Below are 18723 nucleotides of genomic sequence, written 5' to 3'. Positions count from 1 at the left end.
AAAATAAAGGGTAGAGAATTTCAGCACAGAACTGAAAACAAAAAATATTAAAATGGAGACAAACCAAAACATCTTAATTCCAATTAAGAGCAAACAGAAGGCTAAACCAATTAGATAGGAAATCCCAGGAACAAAGACAAAAGACTAAAATAGAGGATTAAACCAGAGAGAGCACTGGATAAAGGAGGTGGCTGGCTGCAGGAGGAACTCTGCAGGGTACTGCTTAAAGACAGCCGAAGAATGAAGTCACAAATTAGAGAAAAACCCACAAACCCTGCTAACACCTAGCAAGAAAGACCCAAATGAACACACAAGTGTCCAGTAGAGGGTCTGTCAAAGCTCAGTAGGAAGTGGCTACGGGGGCACACACCTGTACACCGAGCACACAGGAAGCTGAGGCAGGGGGATCATCGTTGGGAGATGCAGGCCAGCCTCACTACAGTGTGAGAGAGACCCTGTCTTAAAAATCAAAACCTGCCGGGCGGTGGTGGCGCACTTTGTTGCAATACAAATCCTTTTTTTTTTTTTTTTTTTAAGGATTATGCGGTTGTTTTATTAGACCTGGAAGACTTGCAGTAGATGGAATGTTCAGTTTGAATTTCTGAACACAGAAGCAGAAGCCCTGCCTCGGCACTCTGGGAATTGTACACAATACAAATCTTAAACACTGCAAGAAACTACACTTAAAATAAAATCATCAGGGCAGCAGGTAACAGCTCAACTGAAACATCAGAAACCAAAAGACCATGAAAGAGAAACGGCAGGAAAACTTCTAAAAGAAATAACTGCTGGACTGGAGAGCTGGCTCAGAGGTTAAGAGCACTGGCTGTTCTTCCAGAGGACCTGAGTTCAACTAGCAGCCACATGGTGGCTCACAACCATCTATAATGAGATCTGGTGCCCTTCTAGTGTGCAGGCAGACATGCAGACTGAACACTGTATACATAATAATAAATAAATCTTAAAAAAAAAGAAGAAGAAGAACTGCCAAGTTGCCAGTTTAAATTCACTGAATATATACTTCATGTACAGGGAACTGGGGGAGGAGTTCAGTGTGGAGGGCTGCCTAGCAATATTGAGGTCCTGGGTTAGAATCCATAGAATGATAGGCCCTTCCAAAAGAAATGAGTATAAATACGAAAGAATGAAGATGGACCTTACTTATACATTGCAAATCAACCAAACTGTAGCAAAGACTTCAAAGTGTAAAACTCTCGAAGAAAGCACAGGGGAACCCTAGGATGTGGACTTGTGTATGGACTCACAGGATAGGACAGCAGAAAAGCACAGGTAACAAGAAAGGGAGAATGGGAGCCTCTTATCTGGTGATGAATTACTGTTCATAACACACAAAGAAACTCCTGAAACTAGTAACAAATAATTCTAAAATGGGCAACTGGCTGAAACAGCCCCTTTCCACATATAACATATAAATGACCACACAGAAAGACAGCGACATCACTTGTCAAAAAGAAAAGAGAAAAAGAAAGCACAATGAGAACCAGCACGGAAACCAAGCTTGTAATCAAAACACAAGGATGACTGGACAGGAAGACATGGAGTGTTGAGGCTAGCCCGGACCACAGATCCCCCACACAGTAAGAGTCTCCTTCAGATTCACTAGACCAGCCATTTTTAAATTTACTTTGTGCGTGTGCGTGTTTGTGCGCATGCATGTGCACATGTGTAAGAGGTCAGAGGACAAATTGCAAGAGCCAGGTGTCTCTTTTCACCACATGGGATCTGGGCTCAAACTCCGTCAAGTATGGTGGTGGCAAGTACCTTTACCTGCTTTGCCGTTTTGTTGACCCTGTTTTCTTTTTTTGAGAGAGCCGGCTATCCAGTCCTGCTGCTCCAGAACTCCCTACACAAATGAAATGGCCTGGAACTTGCAGTGACCCTCTTGTCTCTGCTTCTGGAGCTCTGGGGCCACAGTGTGCCACCCACACCTGGCAAGGGTAACGTTTAAGAAATAAGTTAGAAATGCAGACAGGGCCAGAGATGGCTCCGTGAGAGAAGGCACCTGACAACCTGAACTGGATTCTGAGAAAACAAGTTCTTAACAGCTGCCATCTGATTCCACATGTGTGTATGACATGAGTGTGCACCTGAGAATCTGCAGCAAATGGAGTCCTGTGCATAGCTAACTGGAATGTAAAATGTGCCAGCGTTGTGGAAAGTTTGGTGGCTCCTCAAACGGTAAATACTGAGTGCTGGTATGCAACCGGCACTTCTCCTTCTTGGTATCTACCTGAAAGGACTGAAAGCAAGAAACTCACGGACTTGTCTACCAATGTCCACAGCAATCACATACACCCGTCAGTGCGGAAATAAGTCAAATACCCTAGACAGATAACTTTAAACATATACTATTAAGTGATACACTAGAAAATAAAGCAAATGCAGGATTGAAGAAAAGAAAAGACATAATACAACAGTACAAGAGAATAAACAGGAAATATCAGGTATATATTCTGCCTCACTAACAATTACAGCAACACAAATGGATTGAATTCTCCAATTGGAAGCTATAATGGGAACTCAGCTCACCTAGAGTAAACGGACTGACCATAAAGTATTGATCAGAACATAAGCAATAGCATTTCTCACTGCTGATGGAAGAGCAACTAGAATCACACTAAAAAGCTATGTGAGTGGCTGGAGAGATGGCTCAGTGGTCAAAAGGAGTGGCTGCTCTTCCAGAGGACCTGAGTTTGGTTCCTAGCACCCATGCTGGGTGGCTCACAATGGCCTATAACTTCAGCTCCAGAGATCGACACCTTCTTCTGAACTCCGAGGGCTGTACTCTCGGCACACACGCCCTCGATTATATATATATAATTATCTAGACATGGTAATGATGACCTAGCACTCCCACCTATAGTGACACATATGCATACACAAGGGCTCACAGTGGCGTTATCCACATAAGACTGAAATCACACCAGCTAGGGAGGGAGAAGTTTGCAGTGCCAGCTTCTCAGAAGCTTAGGCAAAAGGACTGCTTGCATCCAGAAGTTCAAGGGTAGTTTGGAGAATACATCTCAAAACCTTTTTGTTTTGTTTTGAAACAGGATTTCTCTTTGCAGCCCTGGCTGTTCTGGAACTCAATATACAGGCCAGCGGCTTCTGTCTCCAGAATGCTAGAACTGAAAGTGTGCTCCACCATGCCCAACTAAAAGGAAAGAAGGGAACAAGAGGAGGAAGGGAGAATGCAAATGAAGAACAGCTAAGTAAAATGCATAATAAAACTGCAAAAACAAACAAACAAACAAACAAAAAACAAAAACAAAACAACGTGAGTAGAAGGACCACATTCCAAAGACAAGATAAGAGGACAAGAAAAAACAGAAGCACATGACCTAGGCAGGACACAGGCTCAGACTGAGTCTACAGAGAAGCAAGTGGACTGACTCCCATCAGAGTCAAGGTGAAGGGAGCAGTGTAAAGGCAGTAATGATGTATTCTTGAGTAAAGGTTCTGTTATGGGCTTTGCTTTGTAGTGACTCCTTGATACACTCTATGATGTCGATTTTAATGGATAATAAACAACTAAAATTTTTAAGGAAAGTAGGTGGATCAAGACCAGCCTTGTCTACAAGTCAAGTGATACCTAGTCTTTAAAACAAGAAGGAAGGAAAGGGAGGGAGGAGGGAGGGAGGGAGGGAGGGAGGGAAGAGAATGATTGACAGATATCTAAAAATACCTAAAACTATAATTTGGGGCTGGAGAGAAAGGCTCAGAGGGTGGGAACACTGGCTGCTCTTCCACAGGACCCAGCGTGCCGCCTGACAACTGTCTGTTATCCAGTTCAGGGGATCAGACTCCTTCTTCTGGACTCTGAGTGTACTGCACACACGGTACATAGACATGCATGCAGGTAAAACACCCATATACATAAAAAAATAAAACAAAAAGCAAACCCAAATAAAACAAACCTACAATTTTTTACTTCTGAAAAATGCTTGCTATGTGAAATTGTTATTCAGCAAACTTTCCTAAAAGTTTCTGACCTGGGGAGGAAGGTCAGGGGTTAGGAAAAGTTTAATACTATATATTATGTAAATGCCAAGCTATTTGACAGTCTCAGTTCTCTTGAGATCAGATCTAAATCTCTCTCTCTCTCTCCTCTCTCTCTCTCTCTCTCTCACACACACACACACACACACACAACACACACACACACACACACACACACACACACTTCCATGAAACAAATAGTTCAGTTTCTAAAAGAGTACTGAGACACAAATACTACTTCATTTTCTGACACAAAAATGCATGACTGTATGTGAAACAGTCAATGGTCACTTACTTGATCAAGATTTGAAAGACTGTTGGGATCTTGACTCAGACCTTGGTACTGTCCCCTGAGTCTGTCACCAGCAGCTATTTTCCGAAACTTCTTCAGATCCACAACATACAGTGCGCTGAGCAGAGGAGAGACACGTGTTACAGCCAAACCATGGATTTACATCAACAACAAACCAAACTGAACAATAGGTCATGAGCCAGACGCTTCAAGTGTCACTGAAGAGGGTGAACTGGAGGATGGCAGGCAGCAGAGGGAGTGTGCATCCTTCAGAGAGAGATACGTCCTGACGGCCATGCTCTGCTGTAAAAGCTCACTCTAGCCAGCCTTTTATTTTGTTGTCTTACAAGGAAATTAATTCCTGAGGATAAGATTTCTAGCTAACTCAGAAGATTTAGTAATAAAAAATTGAAATGATAAATACTAACCCTTTACCAAAGCTATCCTGATGATCTCTTAAATGGAGGTGGTGGCAGTGTTATAATTCTTTCAGGCCAGGAAACAAAGTATAAACTGAAATCACTGTACTTCATCATTCATCTCTGTATGTGTCCTTGTTTTCAAAGGATTTATTTAGGGAGCAAGGGATTTGACTCAGAATGAAAAACACTGTCTACTCTTCAGAGGACCAGGGTTTGGTTCCCAGCACTCACAGAGTGGCTCAAAACCACCTGTAACTCCAGTTTCAGGGGATCTGACATCTTCTAGCCTTCATGCAGACAAAACACTTATACATATAAATAAGTAAATCTTTTCTTTTTAAAATTCATTTTTACATGTAGGGGTGTTTTACCTGCATCTATGTCTGTGTATCAAATGCATGCAGTACTACTTAGGCCAAAGCCTAAGATGCTTGGAACTGGAGTTATAGACAATGGTGTGCCACATGCAAGTGCTGGGAACTGAACCGAGGCCCAGTGGAAGAGCAGCCAGTGCTGATCACCTCGGAGCTATCTGTCTCTCCAGCCCTGTATTATTTCTTGTATGTGCCCTAGCCTCCAAATCTCCCAAACACACTTCTTCCAGAAGACATGGCGTGCTCATTTAGAAATAATAAATGCATATATTGGTTGTTGGTGGTAGGTATTTTGTTTTGTTTTGGTTTTTTTGAGACAGGTCTCACTTTGTAGGTCTGGCTGTCCTGGAACTCACTCTGTAGACCAGGCTGGCCTCAAACACACAAGAGTTCTGCCTGCGTTGCCTCCCCAGTACTGGAATTAAAGGCATGTGCTACCATGCCAGCCATACACTGACCAAGAGGTACAAATATGCTTGAAAATAGGCAAAACAAAATGTATTTCATAAATTATGCATCAGGACACACTGTAACAGGAAAACTATGAAACAACACACTGCATTATATGCAGCTAAGCAAAGGAATAAAAGTCTCTCTTTATAACAACATTCTTAGAATTTAAGAATTTTTCTTTAAGCCATACTAATATAGTATATCTATTCACTGACTCAGCAAAGTTGAATTAGAGGGAACACTCTTTCAGTACCTGATATGATACTTCCGACCAGCCAATGACTGGCCCAGTACCCTGACTTCCAGAACCGGTAGCCATCCATTTCTCTTCTGCTATCGCAGAAAGGCGTGTAAACCTATAAGGTGGCACATCAAATTGAAATCCTTAACTCTTTCAGATTCTGTTCGTACAATCTGCAGTAAAGAAAGTCAAATACTTGTTGGCCAACATACAGATAACTCTAAGCCATTCCTGAAAGTAGAACAAACTGCACAAGGCAGCAGGAAGGCAACTCAGTGAGTCACAGCACAGGCTCTAGAATACGATCTGGATTCCTCCACTGTCTGCTTTCATCTGAAATGGTCCCACAAGACTCGTGTTTTGAGCAGTTGTGTCCCAACTGAGTGGGGCTATTTTGAAGGTGTGGAGCTTTTTTGGAGGTTGGGCCTGGCTGGTGAAAGGCCTTTGAAGCTTGCAGCCTGGCACCGCTCCAGCTTCCACTCTCTACCTTGTTCTGCTGTCATGGAGACAAGCAGTCACAACAGGCACTCCTGCCCCACTGGTCCATCATCCACTTTCCTTTCCCTGCCATGCCAGGCTGTACCTCTGAGACTACGAGCCCAGCCAGACAAAGCTCTCCTCCCTTGAGCCGCTCCTGTCAGGGTTTGGTCGGAGCAATGAGACAAGTATCTAGTATAGGAAACTTGATACTGAGCACACACTGGAGTGACAGAACCTGACCAGGCAGCTTGCAGATCTCAAGCTGGTTTGTGGGAAGCATGTGGAGGAGTTTACAGATGCAGGCTAGAGAAGCCTACAGTGCCATTATACAGAACTTAGAGGGCCACTCTGGTGGGAGTGCCCAAGACCAGAATGTCAGATGTGTAGACAGTAAAGACTGTGCTGACGAGGGTTCAGATGGGAGTGAGGACCCTACGTTTGGACAAACTGAGTTAGGGTGAATTCAAAAGCAATGAACCTGTTTATTAACACGGAATTTCAGGACTGTCTTATTTTCAGGCTATGGCTTGGTTAATAAGCTGTCTACTTTGAGTCAGATGTCCAGTGAGCAGGATCAACAGGAGAAGAGAAGGCTAACAAAAGGCTAGTTTAGCAGTGAGGAGAAAGCAGCTGTAACTGTTAGAAAAGATCAGCATCACCGTGGAGAAGGTATGACAGAAGCATCTGCAGCATTCCTGTCCTAAGAACAAGCATTTCCCATGAACTTCATTTATCACCCGTGCAATAACACTTATCTTAGCTGGATGTGGTAGCACAGGCCTGGAGTCCTAGTATTCGAGAGGCAGAGACAGAAGAACAATTTGGACAACAGAGAAAGGCTGTTTTCAAAATCAATGAAGGAAACAATAATAAAGTACTAACATTTGGGCAGATAACTGGACATAGTGACCAAGTAATACTAAACATTTATTTTTTAATTCTTGGTATTTATGTTAAATGAACAAGTAAGACACAGGACTGGCACACACAATAGAGTAGCTGTATTTAAGACAAGATGAAAATGAGATGTGCGGGAAGCCAAAGACCCAGGGCCAATCCTGAACTGAGGTGAGGCCTACTGGTGTGTAGGGAGCGTCACATCAACAAACAGCTATCACAAGAAGCTGCAGACGCAGGTGGGGACTGGACTGACTCCAAATTAGAACCACAGGCTTATCAGTGGTTCTCACATCTTGCAGTGGCTTCAGTGGAAGCTGTGGACTCACAACAGGAACAAGATTTTACTCTGGAAGTTTCACAACTCACAGAGGAAGCTGCAGATCTTGTTTCCTCAGACTGGAAGCGTCTCAGTCCTCATATCCAAATGGCTCCCAGCTGAACTGTGCTGCTCAAAACCTAAAAGCTTAACCAGCCAAATGCCTCTAGTTTCTGGTCCTCACGCCTTATATACCTTTCTGCTTTCTACCACCACTTCCTGGGATTAAAGGCATGAGTCACCATGCCTGGCCGTTTCCAATGTGGCCTTGAACTCACAGAGATCCAGAGGGATTTCTACCTCTGGAGTGCTAGGATTAAATGTGTGAGTGCCACTATTTTCTAGCCTTTGTATCTAGTGGCTGTTCTGTCTCTGACCCAGATAAGTTTATTAGGGTGCACAATATTTTCAGGAAAACAATACCACCACAGAGGGAGTTCGATGGGAGAGATCTGGGACACCATGGAAAGACCAAAAGACCAAATCTTCTAATTATAGGCACAGAAGAAGCATGATGCTATACCAAAAGCACAATGTTTTTAATAAAATCATAGAAGAAATTTCCCCAAATCTAGAGAAAAAGATGCCCAGCAAGCTATTAGAAGCTACAGAATTCCCCATTAGACAGGACCAGAAAAGAAACTCCCAACAACATATTATACCTAAAATACTAAAAACACAAAATAAAGAAAGGGTACTCCAAAGCTTCAAGAGAGAAAGGTGGTGCAATCTATAAAGGCAGAACCATCAGAATAAGACCTGTTATTCAACAGAAACACTTAAAGCCAAGGAAAGATGTAGTCCAAGCTCTAAAAGAACACAACTGCCAACCAAGATTACTATACCCAGTAAAACTCTACTAAAATCGAAGGATAGTGGGATAGAGCTTAGTGGTTAAGAGCACTGGCTTATTCATCCGGAGGACCCAGGTTTGAGTCCGACTCCCACATGGCAGCTCACAACTGTCCATAACTCAGGTTCCAGTGGATTCTCTGGAGAGTTGTACCAGAACTTCAAAGAACTAATACCAATACTATTCAAATTATTCCATAAACTAGAAAGGAAGTCTTTTGAGCTCTTTTTATGAAGGTAGTATTACCTGACACCAAAATCAGATAAAGACAATCCACAACAACGAAAAGAAAATTACAGGCCAATCTCCTTGATAAACATAGATGTAAAAATCCGCAATAAAATCCTAACAGAATTCAACTTTATATTAAAAATATCATTCATCATGACAAGTTGGCTTTTATTTCAGTGATATGCAGGAGTGGCATATCAATAAATAAGAGTCATCACATTAATGGACTAGAGACTAGAAATCATGTTTCTCCCAATCAACATCAGAAAAAGTTTACTGATAAAACTCTAAAGATCCTTCATGATAAAAACAAGGAGAGTCTAGGGATGGTGGGCTCATACCTTTAATATCATATAAATAACTATATATCTATAAAACCAACCTGAAGCCAACATCATACTAAATGAGAAAATCTTAAAGCTTCTCCCTAAGATCAAGAACAAGTCAAGGAACAAGTTCTACTTAATACAGTTCTTGAATTCTTAGCTTGAACAATCTGACTAGAGAAGGAAAATAAGAGGAATACAAATAGGAAAAGAAGTCACAGTATTCTTTTTGAAGATGATAGTAATTTTATACATAACAGATGCTAAAGACTCCAAGGAAGCTGTAGAGCTGACAAATACTTTCAGCAAAGTGGCAGAATACAAAATCAACATATAAAAAAAAAAAATCAGTAACTTCCTATATTACAATAGCAGACTGAAAAAGAACCAGGGAGATCACAGGCACTAGCAAACAAACAAAAACCATCTGGGAATAAACCTAACCAAGTAAACAAGAGACCTCTACAATGAAAATTTTTAGACAATGAAGAAAGAAATTGAGGAAGGTAGAAGATAGAAAGATATCCCGTGCTTGTGGATTAGAGGAATTACTATTGTGAAAATGACCATCCAACCAAAAGCAGTCAACACACTCAAGTGCAATTCCAAAAACAATTCCAAGTCTACTCCTGGTAGATTGAAAAACATCCAAGATAATTTATACAGAGGCACAAAGAACAAGGATAGCCAAAGCAATCCTAATCAAACACAACAGTGCAGGAGGTATCACTGTGTCTGATTTTAAATTATACTAGTAATAAAAAGAACATGGAACTGGCACAAAAGTAGACACAAGATCCATGGAATAGAACTGAGGACCCAGATATAAGTTCATATAACTAGTCTTGATTTTTGACAAAAGTATTAAAAAATACACAGTAGAGAAAAGACAACATCTTCAACAAATGGTACTGGGAAAACTGGAATTCAACATGAAAACTAGATCCTTATCTCTCACTCTGCACAAACTAAACCCCAATTCGCCAAGAACCTCAACATAAGACCTGATTGACTCTGAAGTTGCTAGACAAAAAAAGTAGGGAGCACACTTCAACTTACAGGCACAGGAGGGTTTTCTGAACAAGACTCCAATAGCAGAGGAAATAAAGTACTCAGTCAACAAATGGGCTCTCATGACCTGAAACGCTTTCTGTACAACAAGAGCAACTGGGAAGTGAGTGTTTGCACACCCACAGAATGGGGGACACTTTCCCACTAGTGCAATGGTGGCGTGACTGCTCTAGGGTAACTACGGGCTTTCTGACTGAATTTGAGGCTTGCACCACAGAAGGGAACTCCATACCTAGTAATTGTAAATCACAGCCAGAAATGCAGAACTGGGGAAGTCATAGGCTCTAGAGCAGAACTGCTATTGCTATTTTCCTAAATAGTGATGCTCAAGGTACCTTCTAAACAGTCATGTTAGAACCCATAGACAAGTGCTGCACCTGCTCTGTCAAAGAAGCTTCTTTATGCAGTGGGCAGCAGAGAGATACATCACTGGTCAAAGTAATGAGAATAGAGACCGATTGCTCAATGCTAAACAGAATATCGGTATCATCTCCCTATCTCCCAAGCCTTAGTGAACACTGAGGTAGATGAAATGGAAGGGATCTAAGAGCCTGAAGATGGGAAGAGTGCTGTGAAATATCTTCTGGACATGACATGGTTATCATACCATAAACTCATAGTAGCTGTGGCTACCTGCACAAGACCTATACAAGGTCAAGCTAGCCAAAACGCAGTTGAATGGGGTAGATGATAAATAGGCTCCACCCCTTACTGAGGCATTACTGCCACTGGGTAGTTGCTGAGAAGAGAGAATCATTCTTTTTTAGGAATATGTCTACTGATAGGATTCCCATGCTCCAGTAGATGAATATACCCATGTACCTATGGGCTGCACTAATAGGACATAGTAAGTTAGGGTAAGGAGGGTATATATGATCAGGTATATATGATCATGTGACCACATTGTATTGTATATATGCATGAAATGCTCAAGGAAAAAGATATTTAAAGGGAGATGAGCTGATGGAACTTAAATTTAAAAAGTGATAACATCTGGGTAGTATCTTTTAATATTTCTGAAATACTAATGCAAAATAAACAGGTACTTTTCCCTATCTGAAAATTGTTTTTAAAAAGGAAAAGAAAAGCTGACATATGGAACACAACCATCAACACCTGGTATTCAGAGCTCACCTGATCAGCGTCTACAAATAGGAACTTGTCAACAACCAGTGGGAAAAGCACGTCCAGAAAGAGGATCTTGTAGCCCAGATGATCCGCTGCTTCTCTGTCTGCTGATGAAGCCACGCGGCCATTTGTACTGAACAAGTTCATACTGGAAATTGTATTTGCTGGCCATGTAAGGTATAAACTCCTATTTTTAGACACAGGGAACAATAATTATTCATTCTTGTTAAGAAAATTGATTCTTTAATGTAAGTTAACCACCATTATTACAGTACAACCAAAATACTTACACTAAAACAAGGTCTAGTAAGAAAAAATTTGGTCTTAATTCACTTGACTCACAAGAGCACATATAAACTTTGGTCCAATCCCCATTTCTTGATGATGTCTAGTTACCACATGATATGACAGAAATCTGCAGGTGAAGGCTTTTAGATTTAATAACTCTGTATGTGGGTGCTTAAAACACATAAGCTCTAGGTTCATTTATCTAAATTTGATTTTAGCAAAACACTTTTGAGCTTGATAGTAAGATCTTCCAAGGCTAAGTCTAACCAGGGTATTACATGTAAGAGCCAAACTCTTCAATTTCCTTTCCAATTAACAAGTAAGTCTTCCGTATCTAAGACACTAGTACCTTCAGGAGATCAGAAGTAACTACTCATTTCAAGATGAGTCACCAACTGAATATAAAGTTGTTTTTTAAATACTATAGAAAAAAAAAAAAGGAGGATGCAAGAATACAAGTTAAGAAGGAGACTGTCCAAGTGTGGTTTTCCTTTGGCACAGAGGAAGCATCCTTTTCATTCCTTATTTATTGAGAAAATTAATCATTCTCAAAAACACACCATCACTGTGCTTCTTAAACTAAGGCAAGACATGCATGCCTCCAAGGAAAGGGTTGTTATTTTTGCTAAAACACTGTCTCTTAGAAAAGACAAAAACTCTCCTCTATATTACTAGCTTCAAACAGGCCACAATTTTGGGTTTAGCTTTATAAAAACTATTACCCCAAATAGAGCAACCTGGAAGAAAAAAATATACATATAGAAACAGACAATGAAATTAGGGTATTCTAATAAAATGGATAAAAAAATAAGTGTACAGATAAAACAAAGATAGAAAAGAATATGTTACAGTGTAAATATTCCCTTAACAAGGTTTTCTTTTTCCCCATGAACAAACCTTAAATGTGGGGGACAAATAATTCTTCAAGAACCAGAATTTCACAGGAGTTTTGGTATTCTTCAGCACTGATAGCATCATTATGCTGCCAAACAAAACAAATAATGATTTTCCAATGCTTTTTAACCTCAACAACATTAAGCAGAGAAAAATCACAAGATTGACAGCAGAGCTAACTCATGGTTCAATTAGGCAAAGAGACCTTCACTAATGGGACAGTGTACATACTGTATTATAAAAGATGTCACTGAATGACAGAGACAAGGATTTCCCTGTAAGTATATTCCAAACAGATAGAGGCAAATGCTAATTATGCTGCATGCTTAAATGAGCCACCTCATGAACTGGAGGTCATGGTCATGACTACATCATTCTCCAGACCCCTGTGCTCAGGCACAGCAAACATCTGGTACTGAGCAAACAGTGGGTACATGCACAGCTTTCTGTCAGCCTAGACAGAGAGCCTCGAGAGGAAGGAGACAGGAAAAGGGAAGGGAAACCAGAGGGCACAGACTCAGGATTCCCAGGCCAAGAAATGCAATGAAGTTATCACCACTGTTATTTTATTTAGCTACTGATTGGAAAAAGAATTGAAAGTTACCCAAAGTGACATTATTTTTATTATTTCCTTTACCAGATTATTTATAATGAAAACTAAAAGTAAAAGCAACTCTGAATTGGGACAATGACCTTCCATTAACGTGTCTTCAACACTGGAGCTCCCAGACAGTGACAAACTGATCCTGAGACTCTTCCCCTCTCGTAACCACATCAACAAGTTCAAGCAATGGCCTCTTCTGCTTTCATCTGAATGACCTAGGCAATCCCCTTTCATTGCAGTCTCAGTTTTTCAAGCAAGGGTATTCTCACACAGAACTAAGCTTTGCCTCTAAAGCTGTTGGCTCTGTAGAAGGTGGCCAATGTGTAACATGTTATGGTCTATTCTATGTCAATTACCTGGTTTCTGGTTTAAGTAATATTTAGGGTGAAGGAACTAACAATTGTCTATAAGGTGTGCATGGATACGAACAGTCTACAGCCTTGTAATATCAACACAGAGGCACTAACTATGATAGCTCAACTTCATGGAGGAACCAGATCAAAACAAATAGAGCTGTACGTGGCAAGCTATCCACAAAGCCCTAGGAATACTTCATATAGATACACACAGTACAACAATGCAAAACCTTTCTTACAAAATAAGAATACTGTAAAAAATTCATTTCTATACCAAATACACGAAGACTAACCGAAGAAATCTTTCATAGAGATGACCAGATGCAACAGAGAAAATATTGATGATGTCATCTTTCTCTTGCTTCACTTCTCAGTCTTCTGTCCTGAAAAGCCCTGTAACAACAGAATTCAAAACAGAACCACTTACAACGCTGAGTAGACACAAACCCTTCAGGAGAGGAAAGAGAGAGTGTCTGTGTCTTTCCCGCTCTAGAGGTAAGGCTTGTTGAAAAGTACCATACAGAGATGCTGGGAAAGGGACAGGAAAAGGCCATCTTGCAAAGTACTAATGAGGCTCATCAAAAGGCACCTTATCATTTAGGAATCATGGAACACAAGCTGCTCCAAAGACTGCAGTCTGTCCAATGGGAGGTCAGCAGAACAATGACCATCACCTCTCCCCGGATGGCCCCACCCATCAAGAGTGAAGAGTGTGCAGCAGAAGTAAACTATGTGAAGAGCACTTCCCCTCTCTTAATTCAAGTGGAAACACTCCCCTACTCCAGCTGAAATGGGACACTCCAGCTGCATGAAGCAGGTCAGAAGCCCCAAAACATTACCAGGCTCAAAAGGATGCATGGTCCGCACCTCTCAGTTTCCCTTCAAAATCTTAACCCTTCATGATGCCAATTTACCATTTGAAGGAGTCCCAAAATCCGGCTTCGTTCTCACTCGTCCCATCACTCAACAAGTCCTCATTAACATGTCTGCTTTCTTCTGAACCTTGCAATTGTATATGACAGGTCTTACTTCTCCAGGAGCTCTATAAGCACAAGCCTGACTTGCACTGATGCACGTGGAGTACTGTCAACAGGAAACAACCAACCAATTCTCCTATAGGAAAACCCATCTAGACTCTCAGTATCCAACGGGAGTACATTTATCAGAACACCCATGTTTTAACGCCTTCAGGGAGGAGCTAGCAATCTCTTTGAATTGAATGGTAATCAAGCTCAGTTTGTACAATGAGCCAAAGACCAAATTCAGCTGCACAGAAACAGAGTGAGTAAAACCCAGGAGACTATTTCTTCAAGCTGACAACTTCTAGCTAGGAAGAATTCAGCCGTCAGGAGCTGCTGGGAGAGGCTTGTTGGGCCACAGCCCATTTTCAGGACTTATTACCACAAAGGATTCTCTGCAGCAGTCTTCTTTCTGTTCCGTGACCAACTTTAGGTTTTAACCATGTACGATAGCTACAATCATTTTACTTTAAGACAAAGAACTTCAAAATGTTGAGGAGAGACAGCAACAAAAGACAGTGAATAAAATCACCTACTGTTTGTATTTTGTGTTTGTTTTTGGAGACAGGGTTTCATGTCACCCAAGGTGGCCTCAAATTTACTATGCAGTGCAAGCTAACACTGACCTCCTGATCCTTCTAAGTACTGGACTACAGGTGTGCATCACTATGCCTATAAAAACTATAGTCTTACTTTGGATTGTCACTGGGAGTTCCCACAGTCTTATGAGAATAATCAATAACACTATGAATTTGTAGATGTACAAATGTCAAAGCCAGGGCTGGAGAGATGGCTTAGTGGTTCAGAGCACATACTGAACCCGAGTTCAGATCTCAGCACCCACACGGGGTAGCTCACAACTATCTGTAACTCCAGCTCCAGGATATCAATGCTCCCTCTTCTGGTCACAGGTACTGCACATGTGTGGCATAGTCATACAAACACATTTACATAATATATGAATAAATAAAACTTTTTAAAAAAATGGCAAAGCTGGTCCAGGCAAGGTTGGTAGATGCCTTTAACTGTAGCATTTGGGAGATAGTCAGACATATCTGTGAGTTCAAGGCCAGCCTGGTGTACACAGCAAGTCCCAGGCCAATCAGGGCTACAGTGAGACCTTGTCTTAGAAAGAATAGGGGCAGGGACAAAGTCTCTGAGGACATGTTGTATGAAATGGGACTAGCATTGTTCTCTGAAATTATAATTTCTCGGCTGAAGAAAAACCAGAAGCTTTGTCTTCACAGAGACACATTCCTTAAGCAGAATCCCTAGAACTGTTAAAACAATACCAACAAACCCTCCAAATGGAATACCAGACTGACTTCAAAATGCAGTTGTCTCCCTTTATCTGCTGGGAAACATTCCAAGCCCCTAGTGGATGCATGAATCTGAGACTGTAGAGAACCCTGAATATATACTATAGCTTTGCTCATACTACTTATGATAAAGCTTTATCTGTAAATTAGGCAACATAAGATTCACAACAATAACGGTAAAATGGAATATTAAAACACTCTTTTAATAAACTAATATGAATGTGCTCTCCTTGGAACAGTCACGCAGGTGTTGTTAGTATCTTCAGATAGTGGCTGACCATGGTCCCTGAAGCCTTGCCACAGGAGGCACTGCTGTCCGTGTATCTTCCAAGACAATGATTGAATGGGGCTGTTTACCAACCATAAACAAGCGGCTGCCAGAGCAGAGCAAACTCACCTTCACTTTGATGATCTTGCTTTTGAAGTTATTGAGGATGACGACAACGTCATTTGCATCAGGAGGAGAATCTGTACATCGTGGCTTAGAGAGAAAAGTAAGACAGAATACAAATCACAATCCCCAAAGTGCAATAAATACCCAGACAACAGCTGTTTGTCTATCACCCTTATCATAGAAAGTCTTTCAAAAACCAACAGTTCCTAAAAGAGGAACTTTTTTTAGGACAAAGAAGTGTTCACAGAAATCTCATGTCCAGGCTAACGTGAGCTGACTTCCTTCCAGAATCCTCCTTCAGATTACCAGGCAAACAGTGACAAGTTCTCAGGCAGGGTATGCACATGACAATCATAAACAACCATGTATGTCCTGGGTCTGAGCACGCAGGCCTATTACTGGAGCTACTTCCACCTTTTAACTGGAACAGCTATGTGAAGAAATCTACTCTTGGCTGAATGTGGTGATTCACACCTGTAACCCAGCAGGAAGCAGCATGGAGATCAATTTGAGATCAAAGCCAGCCTAGCTACAATGTAAGAACAAACAACAAAATCTATTCTCATCTTCTCGCGAGACAACACAACCAGCCAAGTTTAGAGCACAGACTCGTTCCTGTATCTCTGGTAGAAGACCACAGTACAACCAGCTCTGCTTATAGGCACAGGAGCAGTGAAAAACATTTGAAATACTCTTTTTCCGACTAATCATTTTTTCCAGTCACTAAATATGAGGAAGTCACTGCAGTTGCTGTCACTCAGCAGACAGCAGGGTTTTCAGGCAGGAGGAGGACAGAAAGCTTAAGGAGAGAAGACTCTACAGACAGGACCGTCCATTGGAGGCACAGGAATACTACAACCCTAGACAGCAGGAAGAGAGTGTGGTACCACAGCGCTGGGCAAAGAGGAAGATGGACAAGGGCACACAGAAGAAAGGAATTCAGAAACATCACAATCTTGTGAAACCTCACTAGAAAATAATTCATCAGAGAAAAGCCTACTATTTACAATAAGACATTATTTTTTCAATAAGGATATTATTACAGTACAAAACTCTCATAGGTACTGAGTAAGAAATCTGCACTAAGCTGGTATGATGGCACATGCCTGCAGTCTCAGCTACTCAGGAGACTTAAGGCAGAAGAATGTTCACTTGAACCCAGTTCAAGCCTAGGCAAGAGAGCAAAAAATTCTGCATCAAAACCAAAAACATTAATTCATACTGCTTCTCCATGTTCAAAATAAACCTCTGATGAAAACCATTCCTACATAAACTGACACAGAATTAGGACTAATTTAAACTGTGTTAAACAAAATAGAGACCACAACTTCTAAAATGGTGTTTGGAGGTCTGTTCCATAACTAATGGGTGCAGTGAACTTTAAGCCAATTCCTGTTTACTGACAGTATGTTCTAGGAGTGCATCTATACAACCCAGCCCAAGGACCAGGATTGACAGTCAGACTTCATGGTCAAAGCTCATGTGTCCTATGCACATGTAAACCCACTCAAGGTCAAGATATATACCTTCCCACCAATGTGCTGAACAGGGCCAAGCCCACTTAGTTTCCAAAAGTCAGACATCAAGTATCCAAAGCTGGCGCCTGCTGTCTGCATCACAGGAAAGAGTAACTTCATTCTGATAGAAGTGTTGACAAAGGGAAGCCAGTGGAGAACAAACCTCACTATAATCAGTATTTATAGCTCTTGTTATCCACTCGCTCTAAAAGTTCACCCCACTGACGGCACTGGAAAGCTCGGTTTGTTACATAGGACTATGAATTAAACGCATGATGCTTGGAGTAAGGCAGATAACACCCAATTAGAGCTGAGTCTCTTAAAATGCAGCTGCACCATTTAACCTACCTGTAGATTCTATAGATATCATCAGAGCGCCCCTTTCTTAGTCTGAGAATCCAGGCTCTGGGTTGGCTTTGAGCTGAAAATATCCCTAGGACACAAAGAAAGTAAAATTTCAGTTCTCTTTAAAAACTTCAAGATGTTGTTCCTAACAGACACTTACTTTTTCTTTTGAAGTGTCAGATCATGTGTGGGCATGCCTACCTATCTATCTACCCACCTTTCTTTCTTTGTGGGGGGTGGGGATTGGGGGGTTGTACTGGGTATTGAACCCAGGGTCTTGCTGCCGTGATAATTAAAAAAAAATTAAAGGTAGTTAACAAATCATGGAAAGTAAAGCCAAAAAAAGACCCAAAAAAACAAAAAAACAAAACAAAACAAAAAACAAACAAACAATCAAATAAACCAGCTAAAGCTTTAGCAGCACAGAGCCTAAGAGCTCTAGCAGCCCAGAGCCAGTGAAGCCGAGAGGCCTGCCCGTTCTGCTCCATGGAGGAGAAAGTGCGACAGGGAATGTGCTGGGAACTTCCAATGATGGGAACTGCTAGCAGAGCTCTGCAGTGGGTTTTGTTGTTTCACTAGCATAGACATGGAATTTCCAAGCTTAACCAAACGGTGACTTTTCACTGACTATATTTAGACCGTTATTAATTCTTACTTCACTCCACAGTTCAGAATGTGAACTGGTCTGTCATAAATTATAGCATCTAAATTACCGTGACTGAAGCATCTGATAGACTGATTTTTTTTTTTTTTTTTTTTTTTTGGTTTTTCGAGACAGGGTTTCTCTGTGTAGCTTTGCGCCTTTCCTGGAACTCACTTGGTAGCCCAGGCTGGCCTTGAACTCACAGAGATCCGCCTGGCTCTGCCTCCCGAGTGCTGG

The 18723-nt window shown here is 41.3% G+C and overlaps 1 pseudogene; it reads right to left on the bottom strand.

The window, feature by feature from the left end:
- The window catches only part of LOC114690523, a 119257-nt pseudogene that overhangs the window by 8265 nt on the left and 92269 nt on the right, over nt 1–18723 (bottom strand).

Source organism: Peromyscus leucopus, unplaced genomic scaffold (assembly GCF_004664715.2).
Source record: "Peromyscus leucopus breed LL Stock unplaced genomic scaffold, UCI_PerLeu_2.1 scaffold_151, whole genome shotgun sequence".
Taxonomy (NCBI): Eukaryota; Metazoa; Chordata; class Mammalia; order Rodentia; family Cricetidae; genus Peromyscus; species Peromyscus leucopus.
The sequence above is the reverse complement of the archived record's forward strand: the minus strand, read 5'-3'. Positions and strand labels throughout refer to the sequence as shown.